This window comes from Toxotes jaculatrix, chromosome 3 (genome assembly GCF_017976425.1).
Source record: "Toxotes jaculatrix isolate fToxJac2 chromosome 3, fToxJac2.pri, whole genome shotgun sequence".
In the NCBI taxonomy this organism is placed as follows: Eukaryota; Metazoa; Chordata; class Actinopteri; family Toxotidae; genus Toxotes; species Toxotes jaculatrix.
Window position 1 is genome coordinate 10,008,373 of NC_054396.1, and position 15,766 is coordinate 10,024,138.

Consider the following 15,766-nt stretch of genomic DNA (forward strand, 5'->3'; position numbering starts at 1 on the left):
TCTGCAGCATGTATAAAACTGCTGAGCAGGCACAGTTGATTCTAATTTTATATCAAGATGACAAGAGGAAAAGATCTAAGCGACTTCGAAAGAGGGTTCGCTGTTGGGGCAAGGATGGCAGGAGCTTCAGTCACAAAGACTGCTCAACTGCCTAATAGGAACAGTGACAAAAGTGCCATCTGCATTTATATCTATGGGAGAATGTCAGTAAATAGGATCAGAAATTGTGGTTGACAGCACATATTTGATGACCATGATGCTCGTACATTATTGTGATGTGTAAAGAAAAAAAAACAGAGGAGCAACTCTTGCTCTGGTGACTGAGAATGTAGGACGTGATCAGACTGTCAGAAACACCAGTCCATCAACAGTTACATGGAGAGGGATGTTATAGCAGGGCTGCAGTGCATAAACCCCTCATTACAAAGATGAATACACATTTGAGAGTTCAGTGGTGCAAAAACCGAAGTCACTAGTCTACAGAGATGCGGAAAAAAGTGATATGGTCAGATGAGTCATCCTTCACCATATTCTGCACAAGTTGGCGAGTGCATGTACACCAGGAGACTGGTACAGGCCTGAATGCTTGACCCCTAGAGGGGGGATCTGGTGGCTCTTTTATGCTGCATTTTACTAGCATGGTTTGGGTTCACTTGTTCCCTTAGAGCAGGGGTCGGCAACCTGCGGCTCTGGAGCCGCATGCGGCTCTTCAGCCTCCTTGTAGTGGCTCCCGATGGCCGTGACAAAAAAACATGGAATGTTTTTTTTTCTTTTTTTTCTTTTTTTCTTTTATTATCGTCATTATGTGTTCATTTTGTTGCACAATTCCCCTGGGGTTTTAGTTGATACCATCTAAATAAAGTTTTTTTATTTATTTTTTTTTTATAATTTGTCACTTAAAATATATGTCAGATCAACGTCAGCAGCCGTCGCCTTTACTTGCTGGCGGGACCACGGCGGGAACCCCTACCACTGTAAGCATGAAAAGAGCCCAAAAAAGAAAAGTGTCGGAAGAAAATAGAGAGTTTAATGTCCTATCCATCTTTGGCTCAACTTACTTATGCGAGCAAGTTTTCTCAAGCATGAACATTATAAAGTCCAAATACCGCTCCCGCTTCACCAGCGAGACTCTACAGTCCTGCGTGAAGATGAAAGTCACATCTTACGGGGCCGACATAGGGAAGATCTGCAGGGAAATGCAGACACAGAAATCCCACTAAACAGGTAAGAACAACATAATTTAATAAGCTATTGTTTTCAATAAAAATACTCTACTATACTTTTTTTTTGTATTTTAAGGTGCGTCCATTGATCACTGGCTGGCTGCCAACAAACCCGAAGAGGACGGGAGAACGCATGGGTTACTACTATTAAACATATTATATATTAAAGTGGGCTTGTTTGTTGTATTCAGTGATTCCAACTGTTAAAATTTAAATAAAGATTAAAACTTTTAGAAGTTTATAAACTCTGTAATTTTTTGCGGCTCCGGGGGGGGGGGGCACAAAGTGGCTCTTTTGATAAAAAAGGTTGCCGACCCCTGCCTTAGAGGGAAGGGTCACTGCTAATCAATACAAAGTTGTTTATGCCTCCAGTGGAGTCCACAGACTTGTAGAATTAATGCCAAGGTGCACTGAAGCTGTGGCACATGGTAGCCCAACACCTTACTGAGACACTTTATGTTGGCTGTTCCTTTAATTTGTCACCTGTCTGTACATCATAAGTTGTCTCAAATAAAACACCCACTGTTCAGCTCCTCTCATGCCTTTAGGTATGACAAGGTGTCATACTCTATAAATGAATTCAAGGAAATGTTTCATGCCACATTTTTGGAAGCATGAAATATGTGAATGATCATTCTCCAGGAAAGATCAGAAAGCACCATGGAAACCTGAAAAAAAGACACCCCCCCCCCCCCCCCCCCCCATGAAAGTATGTGAAGGACATAGCTTCAGCTGAGCTGTTCAAAAAGTATTTTAAGGCATTCGTGTAATTCTTCAGAGGTATGGATGAGCTCGACTAAATGTAACATTTTTTTGAGGAAATCTTTAACCCTCTGGTGAAGCTCCATTAAAAAAGTTGCTGTGTTGCAAACTTCATTGACTCAAACACATGCACTTACGAGCGTGTGTACACACGTATGTGCACATTCGCTGTTCAAAGCCACCGTAGAGAGGAAAGGCAGACTTTTGAAGATGGCCCCCTGAGTTGCAGACCACTCTCCACTCATGCACATTCACAAAGCATATCATTAAACATAATAGGGTTTTTATCACCGACTGTCAAGAAATACCGCTGCATTTGCATTCAAATTTAATTTGCCATACTGAAGCTCATGCATCCAGGAAATCTTCCTGCATGCCCTCCCCCTTGTGCTGCACACATATGCACACACACACACACACACACACACACGCGTCCTACACTCATGATTTTTAATACCATCATAAACAGCAAAGATGTTGCATAAAGTCCCTATATTTTAGTCTCACAAATCTGTGGTGTTGGGATGTTTGCTGCTGGTAATTCATGCTATATGCTGTGTACACATACAATCTCATATAATCAGTTACCAACAGTATTTGGTTGTTGCAAAATTTGATGATATATATTTGATACCTTGTGACGAATACAGGGCTTCTCAGTTACTGTCTCTGATCTTTACATTAAGTTATTTGAATTCCTCAATAGAATAATTTGTTTAACATCTTTATAAATGCACCATTTATCTGTAAGTGAATTCTAGTCCTACTAAACTAGCATTTTGATTTAGTCTAATTGATGGAAACACTATGCTGTCAAAACAAATTATGATGCAAATGAATAAAAAAGAAATCAGCATGTTGTGAATGCATTTTTACCTTTTGTTCCCCAATCTCAAACAATTGCACTCCCTTACATCGAAGTAATGGAGCTATAGTGAAAGACTGAGACTCCTTGCTCCTCTGCCTCTCTGTCTCTTTTCTTGTCTCTTTTCACCTGGAGTAATGCAGACTCCATTTCACAGACAAAATATCCTCTGTAGAAGCTGTCAAAGTGTTTACCCACAGGCCTGAGTCTCTGTCTGAGGCCTGACATCTAATATAGAGAACTGGCCTGCAGCGCCCGCTGCCTTCCCTGCCAAACGTCCATGCCGAGAATGAGAGAGAGAGAGAAGGAGAGAGGGAGAGAGAGAGTGAGGGGGTTAGGGGTGGGGGGATGTGGGGGTGATGAGGTGAAACAGGGAGAAGGGGGTGGGGGCAGATGGGACGAACTGGTGGGCCAAGAGGCTAGAGAGAGGGAAAGAGAAGAAGAGGAGACAGGAAGTAGAGGGGGTGAAATGAATGGCAGAGAATGAGAATGAGTGAGTTGAAATTCTCAGTAGTCCTCTCTCTGTAGAAAGGCATAAAGAAACAACAAGCCGTAGAGTATGTCTTCACAGACAGACAGGAAAGAAATATCCCAAGGGTGCCCTGACGTACCTTTGCCTTTGTCACCAGTCGTATTTTGTTGGCAAAAAAAGAAATATACATTGAGACATGATGGCTAATGAAATGAAAATAGCTTGAAAATTTCACATTTAATATGTGCGACTAATATATGTTCATGAATTGGTTCAGTAGAATTTCTTTAATTTATTTACAGCCTTGTCAACCTTGTCAAAGAGATGGAATATCCAGCCTTTTAAATCAAATCAACTTTCCGGCCGAAACACTGTTTTTCCTCGGGTGTTTATGCAATAAATGCAATAAATGTGCTACTTTATCACTTTATTGTACCTTTGGAGTGTGGAGGGTAGCGAAAGGTACATGTTTTACAACCTATGAGGAAGACATTTCTATAAAATGGGAGCTGCCTCTTGAGCACCATCAAGTTTTACTATCATCTTTAGCTTGCACAAGGAGAGCAGAACCTAAACGGTAGCTACCTCACCCTTTCAAACACACAGTCACAGAAACACACTTACACATGCTTTCTAATGCAGCTAAATGTACTCATGTTATACATACTGTATGTACACACACACACACACATTGGCTGCACAATGGGGGACCTCAATCCAATTAGCTTGATTATTAATTAAAGTGTGCACTCAGAGGAGAGCTGGCGCTGGTGGAGGCAGCCCAAAGGGGGTGTCTGCTGAGAGGGCTTTGAACTCACTGTAGCAGTAGGTGATTAGGCTGCATGGTCAACACACCTGGCTCTGCTCTCTGCACACACACATGCATACGGAGGTAAACGCACAGTGCATCCATACACCAGATGAGTGAACACACTACACAGGACACACTACGCATTACATCTTTGTGTTTCCTCTGCATAGACATATTCTCTTTATGCTCACATCTGTGCAGTGCTACTCCACATACAAGCAGACAATGATCATTCTCATTCATATAAAATGCATCTGTGTTCTATTGTGTGTGTGTGTGTGTGTGTTCTGTCTCTCTGGCTATGCCTCTTCAGTGCATAATATTCTGAATGTGAAAAGAAAGAAAAGCGAAAGTTAAGAAATGTTGCTGAGGAGGAAAATTTAAGATGAAAAGAACAAATTGCTCGGCAGAATACCTTACCTAAATAGACACCAGCAGTAATGAGCAGCTGCGACCAACTGTTTGTGTGAAATTTCCAGAAATTATGAGGACATGGCTGATTTCATCTGAGTAATCTGACTTTTGTGGAAACTGGAATTAATTCTTTTGGGGCTTCATTTTCAGAGCACAGTATTTCCCTGATAAATGGTACTGTTTTACATAGTTATTGTTAAAGTATGAGTATTCTTTAAGGGTATATGCTATGACATTAATTCAAAATATACATTTGAGATACATTGTTGTGAATACTTATTTGACAGCCTCTTAAATAATCTTCCTAGAGCTAGCATTTCAGCTGTAACAAAACATTAATATAATTCTTGCTGAGATGATAAATCATTTATAATTCTTCTGCAATCCATCTACAATCCCTTAGTTTTTACTCAGCTTCACATGAAACACGCAGCTACAAAGCTGCACGTGTAGGCTGACCCTCCATTATCTAAATACAGATGAGCTGGTAAACCAATCCTGTCCTCACAGAGCTGGGGTATGTGATTTGAAGCATTGCCATGCCATGTATATCCTGATAAATGGTATATATTTGTAAGGAAATTCTGGTTTTATTAGTTTTTTTGTCATCTGTATCCTATTTCAAATTCTTGAGATTCACTTAGAATTTTCATTCTGTGCACACAGTTTTGAAATATATGTATCAGAGTACTGTATTGACTAGCATTTCTGTTCATGTGATTGCACCTGGTACTCCATCAAACATATGGCTGAATCTAAAATCAAAGTCTCTCATTGGGGAACTAGTGTTGCACTGTTAACAGTTTATTTTCATTTTCCTGTTCAATAATGTTGGTAACACAGCGGATGAGGATAAGTTTGCTTCACATAAAGTCAAATTCTTTCTTTTTGAAACTCTGATTCTCTGTACTTAGCAGTAAGGCCATGTGGTTTTGCTGGTTGTTTGTTGGAGTAAATGACCCTTAAATGACAGCTGAAGAGATTTTCCAGCCATACAAGCTTTATCCAAACTTAGCACTGATGCTGCTAAGTGCATGCCTTTAAAAAAAACATGTCTGTAGATGTGAGCAAAGGTAACTGATTCAAGAGATAATCGCCGTCATTTCATCCTTTATGCTAATTCTACTGCCTCAGAACTGATTCCACTGATCTATATTCACTGTCAGATTTTGTCTTATTTCACACATAAATAAGAATATGTCTAAAACAATTTAAAAGAGCCAGGCACATCACCACGTTTCAGTCATTAATTATTGATGTGAAAAGATAAAGTAATCCTAACTGGTACAATAACATATGAAGTGTCTTATTACAGTTCTCCAAAGCTCATGTTTTGTTCTGATATGCCCGTGAAATGTATCTAATGTCACAGATACTACAGCTGGGATTAATTTCATGTTAACTATATACTATTTTAAAAGGTCCTTGTTCAGTGTTAGATATTATTGCATGTGACGAAGATGGGGCAATGAAACACAGCCTTGGAGGCAAGGCTCCTCTCATCGTTTCATCCACAGCGTTGAATTAATGTGTTCTGCTGACCCCCTGACCTGCTGATTTACATTGCATCTCAAAGACACGGGTTGTAATAAAACGTCAGCCAACGTATCCGCTCTCTCCTGGCTAACCAGCTAATGCAATACATAGTGTGCAGAGCTCCAACAGGGACATTTAATGAAAATGAGGAAGTGGAGAGAAAAATGGGAGAAAACCTTTCTGAAATTAATCGAGGACCTCTATTAAAGAAACAAAGGTGGAGGGAAAAAAAAGATCATAATTGAAATCCCACACGGAGAGCTTCTCTTTTCTTTACCCTTTCTATGGCAGAACTTTATTCGCTAACTTTTTGATGTTGTGCTCATCAGTGTACCAAGAAGGAGCTCAGCCTTACACAGGTACATTTCCCCTCAGAGTGTTTTGAGCAAACTGAATGATTTGAGAAGACACATAGTGGAGATGACAGGTGCTCATCTGCAAGCATCTGATAAGCAGCACAAACAGGAGCCAAGCCAGAGAGATCCAAATACAGCATGCAGCTGCAAGGAAAATCAACCCAAAAGTAAACAGATTTCAGAAGCCTTAAAATTGAATTTATGAAAAAATGTGGCAAATAAATGCATCATGTTTATCAAAACTGGAAAGTGATGCTGCAAGGGACCAGACCAGGGCTGGCCATTGGCAAAGGAGGCAACTGCCTACAGCCCTGCACTTTGCTAGAGGCTCCCACCCACAAAGCCTTATTCTGTTTCTTTCCCCTATCGCAGACTGAGTTATGCTTCCAAGGATTCCAGTTTTGAAACTAGTTCAATACTTAACAATGTCCAGCTCTGCATGCTTGCAGAGAGAGAACATCTGCCAAAACTTCAGAAAGATGTAAAAACAGTATGGCAGAATGAACTTCCTTTTCATCTTGGATTTTTCTTTCCATCCACTGTTGTGCATTTTTTCAATTCCTATACATTTTTGCTCAAAGATGTAAAGTATGCATGTGTATAGGCAGAGGTGCACAAAACTTTTCTAGTGAGTTACTCAGGTGAGTACCAGGAGATGGTGTTCGGTACTCACCCCATATGAAGCATGGTCTTAATAAGTGCAGTCTTCCTCACTGTCCTCCTCAGTGTCGCCCCCACTGTCCTCTGCTTCAGCTTCCTGCATGGTAGATGTTGAAGATGCTGCACAGGGACCTCCTTGTCCTTGGCTGAGCCTCCGATTAGCCGTCTCCATCCACAGGTCAACCGCTGGCTTTGGGTCAAATGTCTCTGTAGTCTGCTTTGACAGGTGAATGTGCATCAGGGCAGAGAGACGAGCATGTGACAGACGAGATCTGTACTTGGTTTTTATCATGTTGAGATGTGAGAATCCTCTTTAACAAGCCGCACTGCTTAAACGCAGTGTAAGAGACAGCTTAGCTAACTTGTTTATGTTAGAGTAAGCATCCGGTTTACTTGTATTTACTATTTGGACCAAGTCATACACGGAAGAGACTCCCAGGCGTTTTCCTGCCTGCTTTAAGCGCATCCATTCTGTCACAGTGGTGTCTTTTTAAAGTTGCAAGGTGGCCTCAAATTTCTTGAGAATGCTGTGGATGCTTGCTAGCTTCAAGCCACGGCACATGTTGGAGCCACTTTTCTGAAAAAAGTCTTTTCTTCGGCTGTGGCTCCGGTTGGCGTTACTTTGTAGGTGGCGAAACGCCAAAGAAGCTGCTTAATGTCTCTCTTTTTTTGGACATCTCCGACAGTAGCTGACAAGCAACACGTGTAACGTAAGATGACACAGTCATGTCGTGACGGTCAGGTACGCGGAAGCGTGTAGTAACACAAGTGCGCATTGCGCATTCCTGATTTTTGTCGCGCATGCGTACCTGCGTACCAGTTATGTGCACCCGTGTATAGGTATATTTTTTTCCAAGGGTGTTGATTAATCTTATTCTTTAAAATTACAAAAGATACACCATGTCAGGATGTGATTCCCTCTTTCAGTCTAATATTCTAATGTAAGAATCGTTATTTGCCAGTCTAGAAGACAGCTCCAAAGCCCTTAAGGTGAAAGCAGAACATCTAAAGCAATAGATAACATAAAAATTTGTTAAACGTAAACTCTGCTGTGTGACGACCAAAAATATAAAGCAAATTCAGATGAAGGAGAGTGCATTGCAGTGATTATAAAAAGAGTCTAATAAATCAGATGTCCTTTTCAAACAACTTTTTAATGTGCTTTAATGGTGAAATAATACCATCTTGACTTGGTTTGACTCCCAAATGATGAACTCACTAAACAAATCCATTATTTTGATATATTCCAACAAGTTAATGTAAAAGCAATCAAACTGTGTCTCTAACAACCCATAAGTCCCCCACATTAAAGCCTCATTTGTAGCTGAAATTAAAAATTAGCTCCAAACCTGCATGCATACTGCCATGTAACAGTGCAGCACATTAAACAGTTGTGATTTTAGAAATCCCATTTCAGTTTAGTCCGGTTGTAGTTGGAATCTGGGTCAGCAATGCCTTGGTACATTTAGAAGGCAGGTTGTTTTGCATAATCTGGTAGACATCATGAATTCAACAAATACTGTCAGCAGTGCTGCCTCTGTATTTCTCTTTATTCTCTTCTACTAGATGCTTTTACTGAGAATCAAGGAGGAAGGGTTCAGTAAAGAAAGAAAACAATAAATATTATTTTGTTTCAATTTAATAATATTTGAGGATAGTTTGAGATGAGCTGATTTTCAAGCATATTTTATATTTTGCTGGCTACAATGCATTTGACATCTCTATCTTAGAGTCTCTAGCCCTTAAATATGTCTGAGGAGTCCTGATGTATCTAACTTTCTGACACAGCTTGATAACATCACTGACTTCCTGCCTGCAAAGGTGCTGATTGAGACAGTTGTTTCTCCGGCTTGCAACAAGTTGTTGACAGGAGCAGCAGCAGACCTACCTGAATCACTAGAACAAATCTTTTTTTAAAAAAAAATAAAAAAAAAGGTGGGTGGAAGAATCAGAAGTCTTGAAAGTGATTTTGAAAAAAAAAATCAAGATTTAAAAAAAAGAGTTTATTACAGAAGTTCAGGAGTTGGTGAACAATGTTAACAGTGAGGTGAATTAATTACCTTTAAAATGTTTATGAATCTGGGTATGTCTAAATAAATGTGATGATCCTCCTGCTTGAAAACAGAGCAGTGGTAATTAAAAGAGATTCCACTGGAAGGTTTCTCCTTCATTAATAAACATCCCACTCTAAAAACAGGTAGCAATAATTCTCTCATAAACAGAATGTGCACGGAAATACAGGCATACCTTCACCTTCAAGAAACTATGGGGTTTCATAAACAAACCCCCTCCCATAATAATCCCTCTTTCCCTGCTGTTTTTCAAGATGGGATTACAAAGATATGGTACAGTTCAGGCTTTGTTCCTTTCAGTGTTCGGGGCCCACTTTTATTCTCCCTCCAACACATTTCTTTAAGTTCCTACAGCTTATAGACTATGTTTGCTTGTCACAGAGCAAGGGCCCCTAATTCATTAGAACCGTTCCACATCAAACATATTCTGAAAGATAAACAACATACCAGAGCCTTCTTATCTTTAATTTACAATGGATTGCTGGACTTAATGGAAGTCTAACCATGAAAGCTAAGTGGGAAAAAGATGTGGACATCTGTTTTACAGACGGTGAATAGGAATCGATATGTAGACAGGCACAGTCTTTTTCTTACAATAGCCATCATAAGATGCTGCAGTTTTTCATATATCTTTCATATGACTTACTTTACCCTAGAGAGACTCCACGGGATGAACAATAGCGCTTCTAAATTGTGTCCTAGATGTAAAACAGAAACAGGCACTCTCATACATACGTTCTGGGACTGCATGAAACTAGACCGCCACTGGGGCTCTATCAGAGACACAATCAAGATCATAGGAGCCGATATACCTTGCTTAACTGCACTCATTTTGCTGGGGGAACCAATCAGTATTGCCCCAGGACAAGTGGCTCAACTCACAATTCATCAAAATGGCCCTAACTGCTGGCAATCAATGTATTGCCATGACATGAAGGCATAAGGGCCCTCCCTCCTTCTCCATGTGGTTCAAAGAATTAGCCTCATTAATGGCTGTGAAAAAATAAAATTTAATCTTAAAAGAAACCCTCTATTTTTTTTTTTTTTATCTATTTTTGAGAAATTGTGAAGTGACCTTTTCTGTTTCATTTTGCTTTGATTTTTATTTGTCTTTCATATGTGTGCGTACATATGAATTATTAATATTATTATCAGTGTTATTATTATTACTTTACATTCACTATATCATTGTTCCTGATATATTTAACATTGCTCCTATTAGTTCTATTGGTTTTTCAGACTACCTCATGAGAGGAAAGGACGGTTAGGGAGGGAGAAGAGGTGAACACAGCAGGGTGAAAATGTTCATGAACATGTTTTAAAGCATCACGTCACCATCATAGATGTTTTCATAGTACTAAATGTTACCTGTATGTTAACCTCTTAAGTAAATGTATTGTTTCCATTAACAAAACCTAATCCTGAATCTGACTACATAATTTAGTTGATCCATCTTACTCCAGTAGTATCTTTGAATGTAATCTCAAAGGACAAATTGTCTGCCTGTCCAGCTTCGGACACAGTTCACGATCAATATGCTGTGCACTGACAGCCCTGAACACAAATCATGGTTTCTACCTTTACTGGGATGGTACAGCTTTCCATGTGGCCAATTTTTAATGTATGAAAATACAAACATACTTTGCCTCTCAGAGTTCCTGTTCATTTTGCAAAACTCTCTCACACGGCTGAACCTGTCATAACTACTGTCCAGAGTGCTGATTTTGGAGCAGTTCCATGCTGTCACTCCCGCTGGCTGGCTGGAATCCCACTGCTTAAGTCCAATACTTTGCCTTGACCAATCAGGCTCATCATTTGCCTCATCCTGTTCGATAAACTCACTATATGTCTCAAGTCTTGGATATGCCAAGCAGCCGTCAACTTGCTGCCTGTCCATGATTAAAGAGAGAGATTTTTGTTATAGTAGCTGTATGTCTATGGCAAATTTCAGTTACTTTATCTCTGACCTGACCAGTACATGAAGCAGCTCTGGTTTTTATTGCTGTGAAGGATGTTGGTTTGGTCAGAGGCTCTGGCTTCCTTATCCAAAAAAGAAAAATAAATTTACATCAATATAGCACATAGCAAACAAAAACAATGTGTTACATCATATATTCATTTTCATTTAGTTTAGTGGTGGACACTGCCTTATTTTTCACTGGTGTTGAATACTAGTGTTTTTTTAGGAGAATAATATTGTTAAGAGCAAATCAAAATAGAAATTCTCTTTTTTTTTTTTTTAATGAAGAAGGTTACCCTTCCAGACTGCAAGCAGCCCCCAAAATATCTCACCAAGAAGAAGGTTAGTGTAGTTTGTATGCAACCTGAGAAACAAAATCCAGGGTTTATTGTGATAAAAAAAAATTCTTAATTAACTTGTTTACTTAATGAAGTTTAATGACAATGACCAAAGATATTTTATTTTTATTTAACTGATTTTCTCTTTAAGGCCGTCATGCTTTTCTTGTGTGAGGAGTGAATGTGTTGTTGAGTGGGGGAGTAAATAAGGCTGGATAACAGCTTCTGTCTGTGTGTCTCTTTCACTTTGTAAACAATGTGACTGAGGCTTGGGCGGGACCTCAGATCCCAAGGTTGAGGGGGTGTCTGTTGATTGGTGTAGACGTTTCCTATACAAGGACCGCCACCTGCTCCACTTATACACACACACACACACACACACACATACACACGCACAGATATATTTACCAACACACACAGATGTACACGCACGCGGGCAGACGCATTTATACACTGAGACACGCATATGTTGTGACATGAGCACAATGCACACATGCACAGAAACAGACACACACACACACAAAATCCTCTGGGGACAGGTGGCATTGACCATACGTGGGCGATGCAGCGACCACAGAAGTGATTCTTTACTGCCACCTTCCTATCTGATTCTACAGGATAACCTTTGTAGAGCAAGGACACAGAAAGACAGAGACATCGTCTGACAACATCAACTTCTTTTAGATGGCTGAGGTGAATAGGGGAGCTTTTTAGTGCACCTGAGCTCCGTGCTGCGTCTTAAGAAGGACTATTTTTCTTTCCTTTCAGATCCCCAGTTTACACTTAATGTCACTTTCTATTTTCCTTTTAAAACTGAGTCCAGCGGAATTATAAGAGAAATGTACAAAAAAAAGATGTGAGAAATTAAAACTTATGTTGGTATATGTGCAAGAATCAACAACACATCGACTAATAGATCATTAGTGTAAATACAGCTTCTACTGATGCTGATTGCCCTCAAAAAGATGGCAACTTTTTTGCCTGGAACACCCCTCAAACGAGACGTTCTTGAGACTGTCTAGTGTAAAGGGTAAGACCAAGGCCATTTTCAACATTTCAGGCATTTAAATGGCTGAGGCTGAAAATTGAGTTTGTTGAATGTGCATAATAGGAATCTGTTAGGGAGGAATGAAAATGGGTAGAAAGGAATGCCATTCTGGAGGAAAATATCACCTGTGATGTGGCATTTGAATAAGAATTCAATGCATTATACAACTTCTGAATTATCTCAAACTTTGAATAAAGGAAAAGCGACATGACCTAAACCTCTCTACACATTGCATACCTTCAATTGATCAATACTTACATTGTACTTCACTGAAGCCTGAAATTATTGCACATGCTGTAAAAGGCCAAGATGTAACGGGAAGGTTTTTGGAAGAACAAACATTTGAAAAAGAACAAATGTCAGGGAAATTTACATAATTTAAAATGAGACCGAGGAATTTTCCTGCTATTTTCTCTTATAGCTTCTGCATTTTTATTTCCACATAATACATGTTCACTTGAAATGCAACTATAAATTGCAGTATATTGACGATGAATTCAATCTTAGAAAAAAAAAACACATAAAGGAAAAAGGGAAAAAAGCATAATGACAGAATTAAAATACAACACAAGTCTTTATGATGATTGCAGAAGTAGTGAGTGTGTGCTGCAATGTGACAATAATGCATAATAGAACTGCCAGTAGCATTTATTTCATGCTGTGTTTAATTCTGCAGGAATAATGATAAAAGGAAACAATCAAAATGTGTGTGAACACAATAAAGAGAGCGAGGGAATGGGCTATTGCTCTCCCACAGGGAATGATTGAGCCCTAACTGGGGGTTGGCTGAATAAATCACACCCCTATCTACAGTAGCTTATGACCTCCAGTACACCCACCAGCATCTCCTCTGAACAACCTCCCAGTTTCTTCCTGTACATGTGTGTGAGGGGCTGGAGCACATATTTGTGTAAACATGGATCTTTTTGTGCATGTGCATATTTGTATTTGTAATAATATGTACCATACATAGTGCTTGTTATTGTCTTGATTTTAATTCCAGTGTTGTTTATTTACAATTTTGTGAAAAACCAATATTTTCTTTTTGCATTCTTATTTCTTCACTTTGAACTTCACTTTTAAGTACTTAAGTAAAAATCGGCAGCTTATTTGCATTTCCTCCGTGTTCTCCCCATTCTGTCCTCTTCTTACTTTTTACAAGTAAAACCCTGTTGTACCGTAAATTATAGTGGTCAGGACCTTCTTACAGCTGAAAAAACAACTTTTGGCTGTGTCAGGACACAAAGTCCTGGAGAAAATACTTTTAAAAAGACCCTTTTCTTAGAAAATCAGTGTATTTTTGGTGAAAATAGCTACAAACTGAAAACAATTAGCCTTATCGCTAGACTGCAGTATGAACAGGTAAAAGTTTATAAGCTAAAGTACAATTATGCTCATGCATATGGCTGCTAATAGCTGTTGTCAACACATTTCTTAATTACTACTATAATTTGTGTCACACCTGTGTGTTTTTAAGACGTGGGTTTCTTTGTGTGCATGTGAGTGTGTGTGTGCATATTCACATAGGTTTTTGTGAATTGAAAAGTAGTCCGTTGTGTGTTAATGTGTGCCTCTACATCTCATTGTGTTTTTATGCAGACATCAACCTGTGTTTGCGTGTGTACACATAGGTGTTCATTTACTCACGCCTGCGTGTGTGTGCATATGCATTTGTCTGCGTATTTGCATGTGTCTGTGCGTGTGTCACCTCCTCCATTTCTATGGAAATCAAATGCGGCAGCAGCCACAAGTTTACACATTCCCCCTGTTTTGACTCCATTCAATCAACTGTGTGCATAATTACCCCGGTGCCGTATGGTAATCTATTGGGACCCAAATATTGCAGTTTGACAAATCCTTCATTTGTATTCAGTCGCTACACAAAGCATCAATCGTGCTTTAGCACACACACTGCCCACCAGCCCCCACCCTACATCCAAACACACACACACACACACACTGCCCCACCAACCACGCCCCTCCCTACTCCCCAGAAACACAGAGCAGTGTGGAACCGAAAGCTGGCTGATTAGAACAGCAAGACATGCTGGGATCTGGGTTTGTCATTAATATTTCCCTCTTCCAGATGGTACCTCCTACAATGCAAAAAGATAGCACCACTGGGCCAGGAGACAGGGAGGGGCCTTGTTTTGGAGGGAAGGACAAAATAAAATGAAAAACACAGAGCTGAATTAAACATCTTTTTTTCCCCCTCTGAAGATGGAAAGTCAGACGACAGCTGTTGGATACTGCCTCTTACTTCACACACTTGTGATATTACACCAGTTTTCTCATCACTTTATTTACTGTTCAATCTCATTATTCATCCTAAAAGACATCCATCATGTGACAATTAAGTTAGCGGTATTTATCTGTTTAGATTACACTCAACAATAAAACTGAGGAGATCCATCTAACGTGATGATTCGGTTTTCTTAATCCTCCAGAATTATGTGCACATCTCATCAATGCACACACGTGCCACGACACAAATCCCCACAATCCCACACTGCCTGGAGGTGACTGTTTGAACCAGTGACATTTTGAGGCTTATTACATGCTCACAACACAACATGGCACAACAAACAAGAAGACCAATTTCAGTTTTCTCTCTCCCTCTTCTGCCCCCTCACTGTCATTTTCTTTCCTCTTTCATTATGTTTGGGATTGAGGATGAGGGCTGGGGAGGAGGGCTGCAGTAAACAAGGACGGAGAGAGAAAGAGAGATTAGCACCAGCTAATAATCCCCTCTTTCAACACGTGCAGCTTCATATTTCCAAATTAAAGTGGAGTGCAAGAAAAGGGGCTTATAAAACATTAAACGTCCTCTGGCTCCGACGTGGTGTGCACATCCCACCCCTTCCAGCTCTGCCCTGGGGGCCTGCGGAGTACTGTGGGATTTGCAGTGCTGGAGTAAACTAAAGCCATACATCACCCAACTGATCAGGCCCTGGGAGAGAGGCCTAGGCCAATCATTTTGAGGTTAAACAATGTAATTTGGATCTTGTAAGTGCAATTTATTTTGCCCGTCAGACACAGGCATTGAAACATTTTCTCTTTTTTTCTCCCTCTCTCTCTTAGATAAAAGGAGGATGCTATTTGTGAGAAGAGGAGCAGGTCCCACAGAGGTGAGACATCAGTGGCCATTTGCTCGCTGAAGAGAAAAGAGCAGGAAATAAAGCAATGACTGAGTACCTCAAATAAAGATCAGGGCTTTTCATCTGGTGATAATTAGAAAAAGGATTTTCC